This window comes from Thalassophryne amazonica, chromosome 17 (genome assembly GCF_902500255.1).
Source record: "Thalassophryne amazonica chromosome 17, fThaAma1.1, whole genome shotgun sequence".
Lineage (NCBI taxonomy): Eukaryota > Metazoa > Chordata > Actinopteri > Batrachoidiformes > Batrachoididae > Thalassophryne > Thalassophryne amazonica.
In genome coordinates this window covers 277,968-284,076 of record NC_047119.1, presented here as the reverse complement: position 1 = coordinate 284,076, position 6,109 = coordinate 277,968, and positions in this window count along the sequence as shown.

The window sequence follows — 6,109 nt, the reverse complement described above, 5'->3', positions numbered from 1 at the left end:
GGTAAGTTGAGTTGATTCCAAAAAGCTCTATTCTGGTCTCATCTGACCACATGACCTTCTCCCATGCCTCCTTTGGATCATCCAGATGGTCACTGGTGAACTTCAAATGGGCCTGGATGTTGTATGGCTGGGGGGGCCTGGCTGCCTTTTTGTTTCTGTCTTTTGTCCTGTCTTTTGTTTTTCCTTCCAGGTGGCTTGCATTTGGGACTGAGTGGCTGTGTAGCTGAGTTTATCAGGACCTCACCCTGATCACCTGAGGCTGATCACCTGCGGCTCGTCACGACTCACAGCTGTGGTGCATCTACATGGATTGGAACATGGTGGCATTTAAGACTGGAGTACACAGTGTGTATTTGCCAGAGACTCGACCTTGTGACCAGACGGGTGAGATCGTCGTCTCGGGAGCCATCTCATCATCAGTGGATGCAGAGAACGTCCAGGTTTGATGCATGGTCTGTGAAAGAGGAGGGGGTGAGGTCTCACGCTCGTCAGCACACTTCCTGAGGTACGTTAGATTTTGTGACTAACATTTATACAGTCAGTAAATGTGGTGTCCCTCACACCTTATTATATTGAGCTGTATGTTGGTCGTGTAATCAGCTTCCACTGCAGTGGAGTTTTGTGAACTGGATGTTCTATGCCTGCAGGGTGGGAAGCTGATTAGTAATTAAGCCAGGAAGTGTTTGCTGTTTGTGCACCTGTGAGCGTTCTCTCTGTGTGTTGAGTGTGGACTCACATAATGATTCCTTCTTTCACAGACTCGGTTTGTCGCGGCCACCTGGGGGGTGTCGGCGGGGTCCTTGGGTCCGAATTGGTTCTGGCTCCGGACCGTTGGCGCTGCTGGGAGCGCACCGCAAAACCACCACGCCAGACCGCGCACTTTTATATTTTTTCACAGCACTGTTATGTTCATTAAACTCTGTTATCCTTTGTACCGTGCTCTGCTTATTTTATACTGGGTCCTTCAAACGCTGGTCGGTTCTCCGACACTGCGTCCTGCGTCCGACACATAACACTGGACATGTGCTGGCTTGAGCAGGGGGACCTTGCTGCCCTGCAGGATTTTAAACCATGACAGCATCATGTGTTACTAATGTAATCTTTGTGACTGTGGTCCCAGCTCTCTTCAGGTCATTGACCAGGTCCTCCTGTGTAGTTCTGACCTTTCTCAGAATCATCCTTACCCCACAAAGTGAGATCTTGCATGGAATCCCAGACTGAGGGAGATTGACAGTCATCTTGTGTTTCTTCCACTTTCTAATAAATAATCATAACAGTTGTTGTCTTCTGCCAAGCTGCTTGCCTGTTGTCCTGTAGTCCATCCCAGCCTTGTGCAGGTCTACAGTTTTGTCCCTGGTGTCCTTAGACAGCTCTTTGGTCTTGATGGACGGGTTGGAGTGTGATTGATTGAGTGTGTGAACAGGTGTCTTTTATACTGGTAACAAGTTCAAACAGGTGCAATTAATACAGATAAAGAATGCAGAATAAGAGGGCTTCTTAAAGAAAAATTAACAGGTCTGTGAGAGACAGAATTCTTGCTGGTTGGTAGTGGATCAAATATTTATTTCATGCAATAAAAAGTAAATTAATCATTTAAAAATCATACAATGTGATTTTCTGTATTTTTTTAATTTTTTTTTTTTTTTAGACTCTGTCTCTCACAGTTGAAGTGAACCTACGATAAAAATTACAGACCTCTACATTCTTTGTAGGTGGGAAAACCTGCTAAATTGACAGTGGATCAAATACTTATTTCCCCTACTGTATGTTGTACAAGCATCATTTCCCGAGTTATGAATACTTTTGTTCATGACCCCTGACATCCAGGTCTACTTTCTGCAATCCATTTTTCAATGACAAACAGTATTTGTGCAGACTGTGCGACTTCATTGTAGAATCCTCTACACGGCAGTTGGTTTTAAGCAGTGTTTTAGCCTTAGTAGATGCTGCATTTTTATGGTGTCACGTGTGAATGATGTGTACGTCATCTTGCCATTTTGATCACTGTTCTGGAAGGTGAGGATTTTCCTTCTGTACAAGCACATCAGCAGATATTTACTGATGAACTCCATTAATGAAACTGTACTGATGGGTGATTTATGTTGATGCTGGAAGTTTTATTCTGAAGGGGGCTGGAAATAAAGCGGTTCTGACTACACAGCTCGGTGTGGTATGTTCACAACAATACATGGTACCAGGAGAAACTCTAAAAATGATGAATAGTATCCCTCCACCAGAAGAACTGAAGTTATCTGGTAATGTTGATGAGAACTGGTGAGTTTTCAAAGTTTTGAACTTTATTCTCTCACTATCGGTCTGGAAGATGATGGGAAGAGGAAGATAGCGTTGTTGCTAACAGTAGCAGGACGTCGTGCACTCGATGTGTACAACACGTTTGTCTTCACAGCAAATGAAGCGGATGACTATGACGCAGTTATTGCAAAGTTTGTACCGTACTGCACACCAAAGAAAAATTAGACCTATGAAAGGTACATCTTCAGAAATAGGATGCAGAAAGAGTCAGAATCAATTGAACAGTATGTCACAGACTTAAGACTGAAAAGTCACTCGTGCAGCTTTGGAACGTTACGTGACTCTATTATACGTGACCAAATAGTCATCGGAGTTCAAGATAATAGAGTCAGAATGCACCTGTTAAAAGAATCCGAGCGTACATTAGAAAAGGCTACTAAAATATGTCAAGCATCAGAGAGTGCTAAAGCACAGATAAAGACTTTTTCTACAGAGAACGAGGCTGCAAATGTGGATTCAGTGCAAAAGACTGACAAGCGCCTCAGCAAAACGAAAGGAAGCGAGGCAACAGAAGGAAATTAAATGCTGTGAGAAGTGTGGAGGCAATCATGAACCCAAACAGTGTCCAGCATTTCGAAAAAACTGCAGGAAATGTAATGGAAGAAATCACTTTGTCAAATCGTGCTTTTCAAAAAAAAAAAAGTACAGGTTGTTGAGAAGCAGAGCAACAGCGAGTGCGAGTCACCAGTCAATGTGGGAACTGTAAAAGAAGACGACACCAGCAACACGGAAGAGGAATGGATCACACATCTGGATGTGAACGGGACAGATGTGAGGCTGAAACTGGACACGGGCGCAGATCAACATCCTGCCCATGAAAGACTTCATGAGACTGAGGAAAAGGCCTAAGCTAAAATGCAGAAAGATGAACCAGAGAGTCTATGATGATACACCAATATCTCATAAGGGAGTGTTTAGAGTAACAGTGACGGGGAATAGGAAAACGGCTAATGCTCTTTATGTTTTGGTGGAAGGTAACCGACAGCCAATATTTGGGCTGGATACGTGTTTGAAACTGGGTTTCATAAAAAGAGTGAATGTCATAGACAAAGAAAATGTGGCATGTAATACACAAAAACAAGAAAAAGAGGCACAACACAGTGACTGGGTCAAAGAATTCAGTGAAGTGTTTAAAGGAATAGGATGCTTACCTGGGATACATAAAATAAGACTTAAAAATGGACAAAGACTTGTGGTTGTGCATAGATCCTAAAGATTTAAACAGGGTCATACAGCGTGAACACTACAAACTGCCAACCAAATCAGACATTACAAGAGCAATGAGCGGAGCTTGTTACTTCTCCAAATTAGATGCTGCATCAGGGTTTTACCAGATAGTTCTGGATGAAGAAAGTGCAAAACTGTACTTTCAACACACCATTTGGAAGACATTGCTTCTTGAGGCTTCCTTTTGGTATTACCTGAAGTTCTCCACAGAACTATACAGCAGTTGTTTGATGGAATAGAGGGTGTGGGTGTTTTCATTGATGATGTGGTCATTTGGGGAATGACAAAGGAGGAACATGATCAGAGGCTGCATTTAGTGTTATGTGTCGGACGCAGCTCGGAGAACCGACCAGCGTTTGAAGGACCCAGTATGAAATAAGCAGAGCACGGTACAAAGGATAACTGAATTTAATACATAACAGTGATACAAAAAATACAAAAGAAAGTGCGGTCTTGCGTGGTGCGCTCCCAGCAGCGCTAACGGTCCGGAGCCAGAAGCTGTTCGGACCCAAGGACCCCGCCGACACCCCCCAGGTGGCCGCAACAAACCGAGTCTGTGAAAGAAGGAACCATTATGTGAGTCCACACTCTACACACAGAGAGAACACTTAAAGGTGTACAAACAGCAAACACTTCCTGGCTTGATTACTAATCAGCTTCCCAACCTGCAGGCATGGAACATCCAGTTCACAAAACTCCACTGCAGTGGAAGCCGATACATGACTAACGTACAGCTCAATATAAAAAGGTGTGAGGGACACCACATTTACTGACTGTATAAATGTTAGTCACAAAATCTAACGTACCTCAGGAAGTGTGCTGACGAGCGTGAGACCTCACCCCCTCCTCTTTCACAGACCGTGCATCAAACCTGGATGTTCTCTGCATCCACTGATGATGAGATGGCTCCCGAGACGACGATCTCACCCGTCTGGTCACAAGGTCGAGTCTCTGGCAAATACACACTGCATACTCCAGTCTTAAATGCCACCATGTTCCAATCCATATAGATGCACCTCAGCTGTGAGTCCTGACGAGCCGCAGGTGATCAGGGTGAGGTCCTGATAACCTCAGCAACACAGCCACTCAGTCCCACATGCAAGCCACCTGGAAGGAGAAACAAAGGACAGAAACAAAAAGGCAGCCAGGCCCGCCCAGCCATATAACATTTAGTTCCAAACAAAGTGCAGGAGTCAGGTCTGAAATTAAATAAAAAGAAGTGTCAGTTTGGAGTCAGTGAAATGACTTACCTGAGAGAAAAACTATCTGTCGAGGGAGTACAGCCTGATCTGGAGAAAGTACGGGCTATTGTTGAGATGCCTGTACCGGAAGAAAAAAAAAAAAGCCCTGCAGAGAGCCTTGGGGTTAGTTAACTACCTGGGAAAATTTGTTCCAAACTTATCAGCCAACACAAGAGCTTTAAGAAGCCTGTTGGAATCTGATACGATGTGGCAATGGCAGTCAGAGCATGTAAAAGAGTGGGAGTGGTTGAAGAACTGCGTAATAAAAGAGCCAATCCTGAAGTTTTTTTGACCAGGATAAACCACTGAAAGTATCCACAGATGCTTCAAAAGCAGGCCTTGGAGCAGTACTACTCCAGAAACATGACATGGAATGGTATCCAGTAGCTTATGCATCACGTACTATGACAGCAGCAGAAACAAACTATGCACAAATAGAAAAAGAGACCTAAGGGGCAGTGCACGGATGTGAAAGGTTTCATGAGTATGTGTATGGAAGATCAGTAACACTGGAAACAGATCACAAACCACTGATAGCGATATCCCAGAAACCGCTAAGTGATACACCTCCACGGATCCAGAGGTTAATGCTGCGACTGGAATTTATTTGAACAGTTCAACATCCTGGTAACGTTTAATTTCCTTTATTTGAAAAAAGGGGAAATGTACTGATGGGTGATTTATGTTGACACCGGAGGTTTTATTCTGAAGGGGACTGGAAATAAAGGGGTTCTGACTATGCAGCTCAGTGTGGTATGTTCACAACAATGCAGAAACCACCTGGTGTGATATGTAATGAAAACTACAGTTGTGCTCATAAGTTTACATACCCTAGCAGAATTTTTTATTTTTTGGCCATTTTTTCAGAAAATATGAATGACAACATGAAACCTTTTTTTCCACTCATGGTTAGTGGTTGTGTGAAGCCATTTATTGCCAAATGCCGTAATGACAACACAAACTACCCAAATGACCCTGACCAAAAGATTACATACACCAGTTCTTAATACCGTGTATTGCCCAATGACACCTTGGAGTCTATTGTGGCAGTTGTGGACGAGGCTCTCATCACTCCAAATAACTTCATTCTCTATGCTGTTTGGCGAATTCTAAGTGAGATACTTTGTGGCATTTGCATAGTGGCTTTTTTCTGACAACTCAACCATGTACATCCATTTTTCTTCAAGTGCCTTATTGTGCATTTTGAAACAGCCACACCACTTTTTTTTCTCCAGAGTCCTAAGTTATTTGTGGGTTTTTCTTTGCATCCCAAACAATTATCCTGGCAGTTGCTGCTGAGATTTCTGTTGGTCTACCCGACCATGGTT